At 51.5% G+C, this 13,279-nt stretch overlaps 1 long non-coding RNA gene and 1 other non-coding gene across 2 annotated transcripts; one reads left to right on the top strand and one right to left on the bottom strand.

Annotated features, from left to right (window-relative positions):
- The first annotated feature begins 3,192 nt into the window (after positions 1–3,192).
- Positions 3,193–3,264, top strand: TRNAT-CGU (transfer RNA threonine (anticodon CGU)). The gene has a single exon. It is a non-coding gene; the product is annotated as a tRNA-Thr (tRNA).
- Positions 3,265–5,428: 2,164 nt separating this feature from the next.
- On the bottom strand, positions 5,429–8,613 carry LOC147573102 (uncharacterized). Its single transcript, XR_015245195.1, has 2 exons — positions 8,100–8,613; positions 5,429–6,003 (listed from the first exon to the last, which is right to left on the bottom strand). It is a non-coding gene; the product is annotated as an uncharacterized LOC147573102 (long non-coding RNA).
- Between the last annotated feature and the right edge of the window lie 4,666 nt (positions 8,614–13,279).

The following is a 13,279-nucleotide window of genomic DNA, read 5'->3' as shown; positions in this document are numbered from 1 at the left end:
AGATGTGGGGGTCCCAGTGAGATGTGCGGCTAAGGTTGCAACGAAGGCTCCCGTTAAAAAGTGTGGGTGGAGGCCCTCCCGGACTATCAAATGCCGCTAAAATGGGGGCAGCACACCTGAGTCAGGGCAGCCAGGACCCAGGCACGGGCTGTATCAGGAGTTTGGCCTGCAAGGAGAGAGGGTCCCAGAGAGAACTTCAGTTTTTCAAGCCACATCAACCTGGGGGACGAGCACAGAGAAACAAAAAAAAGTACAGGAAAAAAAAGAGAAAGATTTAAAACTAGATATTTTTTTCTAAAATGGAAAAAAAAAGTGACATTTCAACACAAAAGAAATGCAAATGCTCATGAATTATCCAGATCCAGGTGACTTGAATATACAGACGGAACAAAAAGTTCAAAAGTATTCCATCCTATCACCTGGCTTGGTCACCAGATCAGCAGACCCTGGTTTCTCACCCCGCATGCATGCGGGAGGCCTGGGGTTGGGGTCACATTGATTCTGTGCCATCATCTGCCCCAGGGCCTTTGTTAGGACGCAGAAAAGAGGAAACGTTCACTGGATTTAAGCTCTTTCTGCAAGAGTAAACAATGAACAACTCCCATCACCAAGGAATTCAAAGTTTCTGCTTCCTCTGAAAAGGAGTCCAGACAAGTTCAGTGTCAGGACAATCCTGGAACTGTGGTTGGAGGGCACTGGCCAAGGAGGTTCCCCAGAACCACGAGGAGGACCGCACTGAAATAAACCCTGAATGTTAATTCCTTCCATAATACGTTTTGAGGACCTACCTTGTGCAGGTACCGCTCTGGGACACTGGAACCAGGACAGACCCTCCGTCCACGTGTACAAGCTCTGTGGCCTCTTGCGCGTCTTCTGCCTGGCAGATTAAGTCAGACCACCCAGCTCCCAGAAGGTGGGAGGGCCAGCCTCTCTCAGGGCCCGCCTCTCTCAGGGCCCCTCCGATCCTGGACACCTGGGGCATCCCACCTGCCCAACAAGCTACAGATGCCCCTCTATTATTCTGCTCCCTCCCTTGCCTCACAAGACAAAACTGAAAAACAGCACCTGTTAAGAGACTGATTCCTGCTCCACCTGCCCCATTAGTTCTGGGCTCTGCTCCCATGTGAATTTCCTTCATTTGCTAATTTCTTTTAACTTTGGCTAAGCCTCTGCCACTTCTGCACAATCATCCCAACTGCTCAACCCAAAAAAGGAGGGAGACACTGGCACCAATTTTATCCTCAACTAGTCAGAGGCATTGCTCAGTAAGAAATGTTTTAATTCTGAAAATGTTCTTGAGTTTTCTATTTAAAAATGCTTATAAAATTTTGTAAATTATTATTAATTTTTTGGACATGTATTCATTGTTGAGAGACAGAGCATGAGCAGGGGAGGGGCAGAGAGAGAGGGAGACACAGAATCCGAATCAGGCTCCAGGCTCCAAGCTGTCAGCATAGAGCCCGACACGGGGCTGAGATCACAAACCTTGAGATCATGACCTGAGCCGAAGTCAAACATTTAACCGACTGAGTCACTCAAGTGCCCCAAATTTGATAATTTTTATTTATTTATTTTGAGAGAGGGAGAGGGGGAGAAAGAGAGAGAAGGAGAGGGAGAGAGAGAGAATCAGCAGGGGAGGGGCAGAGAGAGAGGGAGATAGAGAATCCCAGCACAGGGCTCCATCCCACTAACCTTGAGATCATGACCTGAGCCAAACTTGGACGTTTACCAACTGACCCACTCAGGTGCCCCAATTTTTTTTTTAATTAGGGAGCTGCGGTGAGGTTTGCAGAAAGATCTCACACACTGGGTGCAGTGTCTCAGGGTTCCTGTCTCAGTGTCTGAGGGTAAGTGTTGGTGCCTTTTCCACTCACCGTCCCAAACCATGACATTTAAAGCAACTTGGTGAACACAACTTCCCGGTATTTAAGTTTCCTATTTGCCTATACAGTTGAGTAGTTGAGTAGTGTCCTAATGTATGTCTTCATGTGCCCTACAAGCATCACTGGTACCAGACGGGAAAGATGCATATAGCAGAACGTTCTGTGCAGCAAAAGAGCTGCGGACAACATAAAGCTACTTCCCAGAAATTGATTAAATCAACTGCGATAGAGCCACTCAAAAGGAAACCACTATTAGCTAATTAACCACTAATAGCTATTAAAGAGAATAAGGTAACCCATCCTTGTAGAATGGTCATATTACCGTATATACTGTAGTATATATAATTTACAATATTGGGTTATGCATAATATTAACGAAACACACATTAGTGTTTGTTAAATAATCCACTGTCACTTGTGATTATTTTCTATGACTACAAGCCGCTGTATTAATACATCATACATCCATTCATGAAAAATCCAAGAGAACTGCAGAGTCGGTCCATGTGTATAAAAATAAGTTTGAATACGTACATACATTTGAGTATATAAATATGAATGTGTCTATCAGTTGTCTGGCGCAGCGGGCTCAGCCTTTCCGGCGCATCAGCATCGCCTGGAGGGCTAGTGAAAGCCCACGTTGCCTGGCTCCACCATCGGGTGTGATTTGGCAGGTGCCGGTGAAACCGCCAAGTCGCAGGGCGGCAAGTTCCCAGGTGATGGCGCTGCTCCGGGACGAGGCAGACACCCTGGGCTTCACCGCGGCCATCGGGGGAAAGGAGCTTTGAGCTTATTTCTTAAACACTTACTCATTCATTCAACAACCGTCGCCGAGCGTGTGCTCCGCGCAGGGCAGCCGGGGACCGCCCGGGGAATCCGGATGGCAACGAGCACTGCCATCCCTTCTCCCGCTTCGCCCCAGAGGGGAAACTGAGGCTCCGAGGAGCGCCCTCCAAGGTCTCAGACTGTCTCTGGAGGAGCTGGGATTCGAACACTAGGCACTGAGTACCCGACAACTGCTCCGCCGACTCCGGAGCTCCAGACACGCCTCCTGCCGTGGCCGTGGGGACTCCGGGGCCGCCACCCCACCACACGCGCGGACCGGGTTACCCTCCAAGCCCAGCGGGTCGGCCGCCGGGAGTCTGCGGAGAGCGTCCGGCGCGCGCCCGCTGGAGCCCCGCCCCTCCCGCCGCAGGGAGGGGGCGGGGCCCCGCGGGGGCCGAGCGGGCGCGCTCGCGCTCGTGCCCGCGGGGCGAGCTCACGGGAGCGACGCCAGGATAGAGGCTCGCGGAGCCGCCATTCTAACGCAGGCGCGGTGGCCAAGTGGTAAGGCGTCGGTCTCGTAAACCGAAGATCACGGGTTCGAACCCCGTCCGTGCCTAGCGTGAGCCTCCCTAACGGCGAGACTTTTTAGGGTTGGGAGCACTTTTCAAGAGCTGGCCCTCGGAGAGGCCCCCGCCCGCCTGCCGCGCCGAGAGCCTCGCCCCTGGGTGCAGATGGGTGCGGAGCCGGCCAACTGTTTTCAACTCGTGTGGCTCCAAGCTCTGCTCCCGCCCTCGAAGGAGGTGAGCGTCTGGGTGGTCCGGCCTCGGCGAGTCCGCAAACTGCCCGCTCCGGGCGGCGCTCCCCGCGGACGGCGCCCCCTGCCGCCCCCCGCGGGAAGCGGAGGGGCCCCCAGAAACCGTGGCCCCCGGCAAAAACCCCACAGCTGCTGGCACTCAACTCGAGAGCCGCTAAGCTTTTCCCCTGAACTTGAAAGTCCAATTTTATCCTCTCTAATGAGAGGACTGCCGTTGCCTGATGCCGGGCCCACACCCAGAGGCAGCTGCTGGCTGGCTTGCTATTTTTAAAAAGAAATCCGTTGCAGGCACTGCATGAAGAGAGGAAATCCTTCCCAGACCTAGAGCCGTTCTGACGTGACGACCTAGACCCGCCTGAGCCTCCGTTTGCCCTTCTGTGAAACGGACGCCTGGCCAGCTGTAGGCGTTTGTGTGCTGCCAGACGGACTGGCCGTGGAAGCGGCCCCGGGAAACGGAGCTGGGGTCACAGGGAACCTGTTTTCTTCGCATCACGAAAGGATGCACCGCGGGTCTGCTCGAATGCATTTAACCACGCGTGCAGTGGCCTCGACCCGCGGGGGTTTTGTGCCCTCTGAAAACCAGCTTGACCTCGGGGAAACCCGGATCGGCCCGAGATTCCTAATCGAAGGGAGCGTTAACGGAGCTCCTGGTGGATACGTGGTGGAGCTGGACTCTGGGGGTACCTCGGTGACCGAGCCACATCGGGGCGGGCTCTCTCGGATTGGAGGGAGGGCGCCTGGGGGATGCGATGGGGAGCGAGGAGCCTAGCTGCAGCGGCCAGGGGCTGAGAGTCCCCGACCCCACAGCAGCGGCTGTCACAGTCGTCAGCCTTCTTCAGCATCCCGTGGCTTGTTAAGCACCGATCGCTGGGCCCCACCTCCGGGGCTTCTGCATATTCGGTAAATCCGAGATGCGGCCTGACTACCCCCCACGTGGCCCTGATGCTGCCAGACCACACCGAGAAGCTCTCTTCGCCGCGGGGGTCGCCTTGAAAGACAGGTTCTCGTTCTTTAGTGGCGCCGAGACCCTGCATTTCTAACTTGCGGCTGGGCGACGCTCGTGTGGCTGGGCCCCGCCCTCCCTGACTGGGCAGAGGGTAGAAAGATCCACATCAAATTAACAGCTGGCCAGTCGGAGATCTGTGCAAAGGATTCCTTCACTTCTTATCCTGAAAACTTTCACATTGTTTAGATTTAATAGGAGATGATTGTATCACGTGCAGAATTTTTTTTTTTTCCAGAATCTCTCCAGAGCCCACAAACCCAGAGATAACCTATTAGGAGGCAGGCGAGTTAGAATGATCCAGAATTAAGACAGATAATGATGGAGTGTTGTCTTCTCTCCCCTGGAGCAGTCATTCATTTCTTTTTAAAGAAGCGCCACAGGGGTGTCTGGGTGGCTCAGTGGGTTAAGCATCTGGCTTCTGCTCAAGTCATGATCTTGTGGTTCGTGGGTTCGAGCCCTGAGTCAGGCTCTGTGCTGACTGCTCAGAGCCTGGCGCCCACTTCAGATTCTGTGTCTCCCTTTCACTTTGCCCCTCCCCTGCATTCTGTCTCTTTCTCAAAAAAAAAAAAAAAAAAAAAAAAAAAAAGTCACAAAGGAACACTTAGGTTCCTTCCATTAAACAACAAAAAACCCACACTCCTCCTCCCCCACCCCCCTCAGTTAGGCCAGTATCTGTGGGAGGATGTTAGTAGTCCACACAGTTTCCTGTCCCTCTTTCCAAAGAGTAAAGCCTCACTCAGTGCCATCATCCTAGGAAAACACCCATTCTCACCACCCCCCAAAACTGTCCCCACCCTGCCCACCCTCCTTTGCCCCACATGATGAATGGGCTTCAGGAAAAGGCAAGTTACAAAATGTGCTGTAGGTACCATTTTTCCAAAAAAAAAAAAAAAAAAAAAAAAAAAAAAATGGAACAAAACTAAGGGTATATATTTATGTGTGGGGAAGTGCTTGCTGTTTTTTGTTTGTTTGTTTTTAAGTTTATTTATTTTGAGAGAGAGGGCACGCACAAGTGGGGGAGGGACAGAGAGAGAAGGAAAAAGAGAGAATCCCAAGCAGGCTCCCCACCGTCAGCACAGAGCCCAATGTGGGGCTCGAACTCATGAAAGGTGAGATCATGACCTGAGCTGAGATCAGGAGTCCAACCCTTAACTGACTGAGCCACCCAGGTGCCCCGGTTTTTTGTTTTTAAGCCTGGAAGACTACACATGAATCTCAAAATCATCACCTCTGCTGGAAATCTGGGGATACCACGGAGCTGTGAAACCAGCTGGGTGCAGGCTGCCGAATCAGACACTAGTGAGCCAAATTCTGAGTCTGGGTCCTCTTTTCACAGAAGTGGGTAAAGCTGATGGTGTGTCTGAATAAGCAAGCCATTGTATGTTGGTTTGAACCACTTGCGCTCCTGAATCTGTAAAGCCATGTTTGGGTTCCCGTAACTTGTCTGTGAATTTCTGAAAGTCAGCTTGAAGTCCGCTGTGTTTGTTCTGTGACAACTTGACCACTGGGGAAAAGGTGGGTTTGCACAGGGAGCTCTGTAAGGAGAGATCACGATGATCAGTGACAGAAGAAGGTGATATAAGAATTCTGACGGCAAAGAGGGAGCCCAGGTTCCTGGTGGTAGCTAGGAAGGGCTGTTTGTTAGCAGAGGCTGCACAGGGAGCAAGCTTCAACAGTGACACCGTGTGGCAGCAGCGTGCAATAGCAGGGCCGCCATGGTTTCTCTCCGCTAGGGGAATCTACCAGAACCTGGGGGGGAGCCATGGACCCTCCACTTAATCTCTGTGGGCCTCAGTTTCTCCCATTCTATAATTGGACTGGCACACACTCACTTGGTTCTCATGCGACGGAGGCTTTCTGACAACATTGTAAACATCCACCAACCAGGACGTGAAAGGGCAATCCATCCATCCCCTGGCGTCATGGGCCGCCATGAAAAGGAAGGATTGATTTATGGATCTGGAGATTCATTTAGTAAGAAAAGCTGTGCCCTGTTTGGGGGAGGTGGTTTTACAGCTTTACTGAGGTATAACAACCAAATAAACCCCCACACATATTGAAATGTATACAATTTGATGAGTTTGGACATAAGCACACACCTGGGAAACCATCAGCACATTCAAGGTGAGAGACATACCATCACTTCCAAGTTTCCTGTGTCCTTTTGCTCTTTTGTGTGTCTGAGAACACAACGTGAGATCTGGCCCCTTAAGAGAGCTGTTAACAATAGGCGCTAGGTTGTACAGATCTCTAGAATTTGTCCATCTTGTATAGCTGTAACGTTAGCCGATATGCTTATAAATAAGCATATTTATCCATACACATAGATTAAAAAAATTTTTTTTTAATGTTTATTTTTGAGACAGAGAGTGAGTGGGGGAGGGGCAGAGAGAGAGAGAGAGAGAGCGGGAGACACAGAATCCAAAGCAGGCTCCAGGCTCTGAGCTATCAGCACAGAGCCCGACGCGGGGCTCGAACTCACAGGCCGTGAGATCATGACATGAGCCCAAGTCAGACGCTTAACCGACTGAGTCACCCAGGCGCCCCATACTCAGAGATTTTTATGTTGGCTTCTCAGAGTGTTCCAGAACATCCACATCCCATGCAGAAGGCTCCATGTCCTGCTGTTGATCATGAAGACGTGCAGGTGGCGTGAGGGGTACAGAGGGATTACAGAGCGAAGGACCCATTTTTTTTTTTTTTTCCTATTATCATGGCCTCAGGAAGGGAAGCTGTGTTACTTCCGGATGCACTGTTTTGGCAGCAAAAACTTACAAACTTAACAACAGGGGGGGAAAAAAGAGAAAATACAAAGAGTAAACAGATGCCAAGGGCTCTGGAGAGCACAGGCGTTCACACAGGGCTGGCCCTGCATGGATGAGATGCCAAGTTTGCAGGGAAAAAGCTCCCTCTTGGGGCACCTGGGTAGCTCAGTCGATTGAGCTTCTGACTTCGGCTCAGGTCATGATCTCACGGTTCCTGGGTTCGAGCCCCACGTCGGGCTCTGTGCTGATGGCTCAGAGCCTGGAGCCTGCTTGGGATTCTGTGTCTCCCTCGCTCTCTGCCCCTCCCCCCACTCGTGTTCTGTCTTTCCCTCTGTAAAATAAATAACAGTAAAACAAGAAAAAGCTCACTCTTGTCTTCCAAACTGACCCCCTCCAAGGAGAGGCCTCCAGCCCACTGCCCCGGCGTGTCTCCCATCTGGAATGACGTCATGTGCTTTGCAAACTTCCAGTAAAGAATAAAAAACGGCGCTCTTAATAAGAGAGTCAGTGATTTGTAGCCGTGCATGAGTGGAGAACCGCATTTCAAAACCAGAAGCGTATTTCAGGCACGAGTAGCCCTTAAAAGAAAATATTGTGGCAGTCCCCTGGAGGCAGCAGACGTTGTTTATGTCATATCAACTTGAGTTTTGCTTAGCAAACCACCAGGCCGGCCCACAAAGAACGCTGCCCGTGAGTCTGTTCCCTCCCATCCCAGCCCGGCCCTTCGAACCCAGGTGAGCAGACCTGGGTTTTGGCTTACCGTGGGTAAAAAAAAAAAAAAAAAAAAGAACCCTTGAACTCCAGGCCGGGCAGGCTGCAAAATCCCTCACAATTCTTGAAACACCCCCAGAAAAGAAACCCCGTACCTTCCTTTGAGAAGCGTTGGCGGACAGACTCTGACAATATCCTGAGCGATTCTTGCCTTCTGCTGTTCACACCCCGTGTCTTCCCTTCTTCTTAAGTGGGACGACTGTGCCCTGCGGGATACGGCACAGGTGACGTGATGTCACTTCTCTGATTATGTTGCATAAGACGGCAGCACCCATCTGGATAGCAGACGCTCTCTGGCTGCTTCAAGGACACGCGCGGCCGTGCTGGGGAGGCCCACACGGCAAGGAACGGAAGCCGGCCAACAACATGGCAAGAAATCGAAGCCCTCAGTCCAACAGGCCACGAGGGACTGAATTGTCAGCAGCCGTAGGGACTCGGAAGGGAGTCCCGGGGCGCCTGGGTGGCTCAGTCGGTGAAGCATCTGCCTTTGGCTCAGGTCATGATCTCACGGTTCGTGGGTTCGGGCCCCGCGCCGGGCCCTCTGCTGTCTGTGCAGAGCCGGCTTTGGATCCTGTGTCCCCTCTCTCTCTCTCTGTGCCCCTCCCCTGCTTGGGCTCTCTCTCTGAAAAATAAATACATGAACAAATAAATACATACATACATACATACATACATACGGGCGCCTGGATGTCTCAGTCGGTTAAGCGTCTGACTTCGGCTCAGGTCATGATCTTGCGGTTCGTGAGTTCGAGCCCCGCGTCGGGCTCTGGGCTGACGGCTCAGAGCCTGGAGCCTGCTACCGATTCTGTGTCTCCCTCTCTCTCTGCCCCTCCCCCGTTCATGCTCTGTCTCTCTCTGTCCCAAAAATAAATAAACGTTGAAAAAAAATTTTTTTTAAATAAAAAAATAAAAAAATAAAACTTAAAAGAAAAGGGAAGAAAATGAGTCCTTCCGGTTGCTCTGGGCTTGAAGGTTTGTAGCTCACGCCTACTCCCCGCCTCCCCCAGTCCGTATGTCGAAGCCCTAATCCCCAGTGTGATGGTATTACTCCTAAGAGGCCTTTTGGGGGGTAATTGGGGCAGGATGAGGTCTTGAGGTTGAGGCCCTTGCGGTGGAATTAATGCCTTATAAAAAATAAAAAAAGGACAGGGCACGAGAGCTCGGTCTCTCTCCACCCTGTGAGGACAAGAAGACCGTCGGCAAGCCAGGAAATGAGCCCTCACCGGACACCGAATCTCCCAGCACCCTGATCTTGGACTTCCCGGCCAGAAGAGTGAGAGATAAAAGTGTGCTGTTTAAGCACCCCCTGCCCCCAGTCTGTGGTCTCCTGTTACAGCAGCCCAAACCGAGGAAGCCGCCAGCTGAGCACCGAGAAGAGAGCCCAGCCTGGACTGCAGCCTCGCAGAGGACCCAGCGGAGCCGCTTGCAGACTGGGAGACAATAAATGCCTGTGGCCTCAAGTTGCCAAGCTCTTGGTAATCTTGCTGCTGCAGGAACAGATAATTAACACAGGAAGAGTCTGATGAGGAACACGGAGATCTAGTTTCCATCCAAGTCCCCACAAGGTCCACGGGGACAGCTGCCCGCAGCCCAACGACAAACCCAGAACCCATGCTAGCGACCCTTTCCTCCCGCCTCTGTACCACCTTACCACAACCCTAGCGAGCTAAAACCACCCCGTTTGCTAATCTTTCCGTTTCTGCAGGTCCGAAGCCCAGGTTGGTTCTGGGTCTCCAGAATGATGAATCCGCTTCCACGCTTACTCAGCTTGGTGGCCACACTCAGTTCCTCGCGTGGGTAGGACAGGGCTCTGTTTCCGTGGTGCCTCGAGGCCCCTCTCCAGTCCCTGCACGTGTGTGTCCTGACATCCGCACATTTCAAATCTTACTTCGCCTTCTGCCTCTTTCTCATGCAAGCCAAAGAAAGTTCTCTGCTTGGAAGGGGCTCCTGGACTGAGACTGGGCCCGCCTCAATCTCAATAGATAATCCAGTCTAATCCTCCTATTTAAACGTCTATGACTCTAGGGGGCGCCTGGGTGGCTCAGTCTCTTAAGTATCTGACTTCAGCTCAGGTCATGATCCCGTGGTCTGCGAGTTCGAGCCCCGCGTCGGGCTCTGTGCTGACAACTCAGATCCTGGAGCCTGCTTCGGATTCTGTGTCTCCCTCTCTCTCTGCCCCTCCCCTGCTCATGCTCTGTCTCTATCTCAAAAATAAATAAACATTAAATAAAAGTCTATGACATTAATTACATCCTCAAAGTCCTTTTTGCCACAAAACACAACATGTTCATAGGTTCTAGGGATTAAAGCGTGGGCATATTTGGGAGACCATTATTCTGCCTACCCCAACCGTTGACTCACCCCTCCTTCCTCCCCTGCTCATCCAGTTGGTCAGTGCCTAAACTCTCGCCAGTCACCTCCTGTGTGTTGCTTTAGACCTTCACGGTTCCATTTCTTCTTTGATGACTGGTGCTTGGACCATTGCAGTAGACTCCCGCCTGGTTTCCTTTGCTTTCAGTCTTGTCTCTCTTCCACGCTTCTTCCACTGTCACCTGACCCCTCTCGAAAACACCAGTGAACGTGCCACTCTTATCGTTCCATCCTTCACCATATGCCCACCACCACCAGGATAAATCCCACCTCCTTAGCATGGCATTCTGGGCCCCAAGTGTCCTACCGATCTCCCCCGTGCTCTTCAGTGTTTTACAGCAGCCTCTCTTATTCCTTCAATTCGACTTGTTCCTCAGTCCTCTGGGCCTGCACTTAGGCTGTTCCCTCTACCTATCATGGCCTTTCTCCACCTCCAGCTTCCTGGAAAACTCCTACTCATACCACAAAACTTCGCCTAACTTAACTATGATTTTGAATCATTCCTGAACTCGTCAGTTGGAGCTGCTATTTCCTCGATGCAGCACCAGTGCCTGGGGTGTCTTGCTTTCACAGCACCTAGCACAAATCATTACAATTACCGCCTTGCATGCCCAATGCATTTCCCACGAGACCAGAGGTCGAAAGCTCGGATGCCCAGGGGAGCCAGACAGGGTGTGTGAATGTGTGAGACCTTCTGGGTCTAAGACAACAAGGACTCCGAGAGGCCACGCCGGGCTAAGAGCCACCACGTTTCCGAAAATCTCGTGTTCAGTGAGATCCAGCCTCTCCGCTCTGGCCCGTAAACCGTGCGGAAATTCGTCTACACTAGGCTGTTCATAGCAGCGTTGCTGGGAAGGGCGAAGTGTCCGTCCAGGAAAAGAGAAAAGCAAACTGTGGAGTGCGCACAGAAGAGAATTAAGCTCAGCCAGTTCAAATAAATAAACCCTAACTCCATCCAACTCCGTGGATTAGGCACACAAAACGTGGAGCAAAACACAAGGCAGGCAGGGAACGAGGAGGCATCTCGATACCATTTATACAGAGCAAACATCTTGCAAGTTGCACAGAGCAAACATCTTGTAGTTGTTTCTGGCTACATAGGCGGTAAAAGCATACAGACAGGCCTGCAAGTGATGACGTCTACATTCAGGACGGCGTTGTCTGTGGGGATGTCCGCGGTGGCCGAGAGGGAGAAAGGGCACACGAGGGGTATTGAATGAATCTCGATTTGATTTATTTGACTTGCGTATTAATTAAGCCACCATAGGTGGTAGTCTGTGGGTGTCTATTAACTTATCCTCTATTGTTTTGGGGCATCCGGGTGGCTCAGTCGGTTAAGCACCAGACTCTTGGTTTCGGCTCGGGTCATGATCTCATGGGTCATGAGTTCGAGCCCCACGTCTGGCTCAGCACTGCTGGTATGGAGCCTGTTTGGGATTCTCTCTCTCTCCCTCTCTGCCCCTCCCCTGCTCTCTCTCTCTTTCTTTCTCAAAATAAATAAATAAACTTAAAAAAATTATTCTCTATTGTTTTGGGTCAGCCTGAAATACCTCTCAATTACAGGCAAAAAAAAAAAAAAAAAAAAAAAAAGGTGGGCGGGCGCCTGGGTGGCTCAGTCGGTTGAGCATCCGACTTCGGCTCAGGTCATGATCTCACTCCGTGAGTTCACGCCCCGTGTCGGGCCCTGTGATGACAGCTCAGAGCCTGGAGCCTGCTTCCGATTCTGTGTCTCCCTCTCTCTCTGCCCCTAACCCACTCACATTCTGTGTCTGTCTCTCTCAAAAATAAATAAACATTTTTTTTTTTTAATTAAAAAAAAAAAAAGTGGGTCTAGTGTGGTCTAACCCACACCAGGCCACCTGGCTCAGAGCCTGGCACATAAATGATGAGGAAAATACTACTTGCACTTTACCGATGGCATAATTGAGAAGAAGAGAGAGGAGGTACTGTCCCCAGGGTCCAGAGGATGGAATGGCACGGGGTAGGGTTAGAGACACGTGGGCAGAGAGGCAGAAATGGCCCATCCCTGGGCCTTTTCCTGAACCAGCCTTCTCTGACTCAGATTTATGCAGACATTTGCGGAATGTGGCATTCCAAGGTCACACTCCAGAGGGACTGAACAGCCCTTTAAAGCCCCCCTGTGGGCCTCCAGAAGATACCAGAGCCAGCATGAGTGGGGAGAGACTCCAACGACCCACATCCATGGCTTTAAGAATTCTACTTTCTCTTGGCTGGCCCATCTCATAGGAAGCTGCCTCTGGCCTCTCCCCAGACGCTGTCCCAACCCAGCTGGGGTGACTCTCCTCTGACCAGCTGTCCCCTTGTCACCTACACGATCCGTTCTCTTTCTCAGACTCTCTGTCCCTTTCTAATGTATCCCTCCCCTGTCTAGGTTCCCCGGTCCCCTCACCCATTACCCTGATGGGCATATCAAGGCCTTACTCCCAAGGCTGCAGGTGGAGATGCAGGCCCTGGATGGGACCCTGTTGTCCCAGGCAGCACTGAAAGTCGCACATCGCATTCTCCAGTGGTAGACACTCAGAAATTTCTATTTCAGGCCATAAAGCTTGGCGCTGGCCAAGCTTTGCATTAAAAAAGAAAGAATTTTAAGTCAAGGGGCCAAAGCCCAAATATCTATATGGCCAGGCAGCTGACCTAAGTGAATCCAGCCAGGCAAAAACTATATGGCCTTAGCACTTTGCGTACTTCTTTCTGCAAGGAACAGCAGCTCCCCTGGCTTAAACTGCCTTTCAAAATAAGGAAATTTATTATGCATTTACCAGGGGGTACTACTACGAGAGGCAGGGTGGGTTTCTCAGCTGATTTCTTGAGCAACGACATGCGGCCATTCGGGACACAGGTTCCTTCCACCATCTCTCTTCTCTGCCAGCAGCATGTCGGTTTC

This window comes from Puma concolor, chromosome E3 (assembly GCF_028749965.1).
Source record: "Puma concolor isolate L17-30 chromosome E3, mPumCon1.1.hap2, whole genome shotgun sequence".
NCBI lineage: Eukaryota > Metazoa > Chordata > Mammalia > Carnivora > Felidae > Puma > Puma concolor.
Note: the sequence above shows the minus strand (reverse complement) of the source record. Positions and strands in the feature narration are given on the sequence as shown.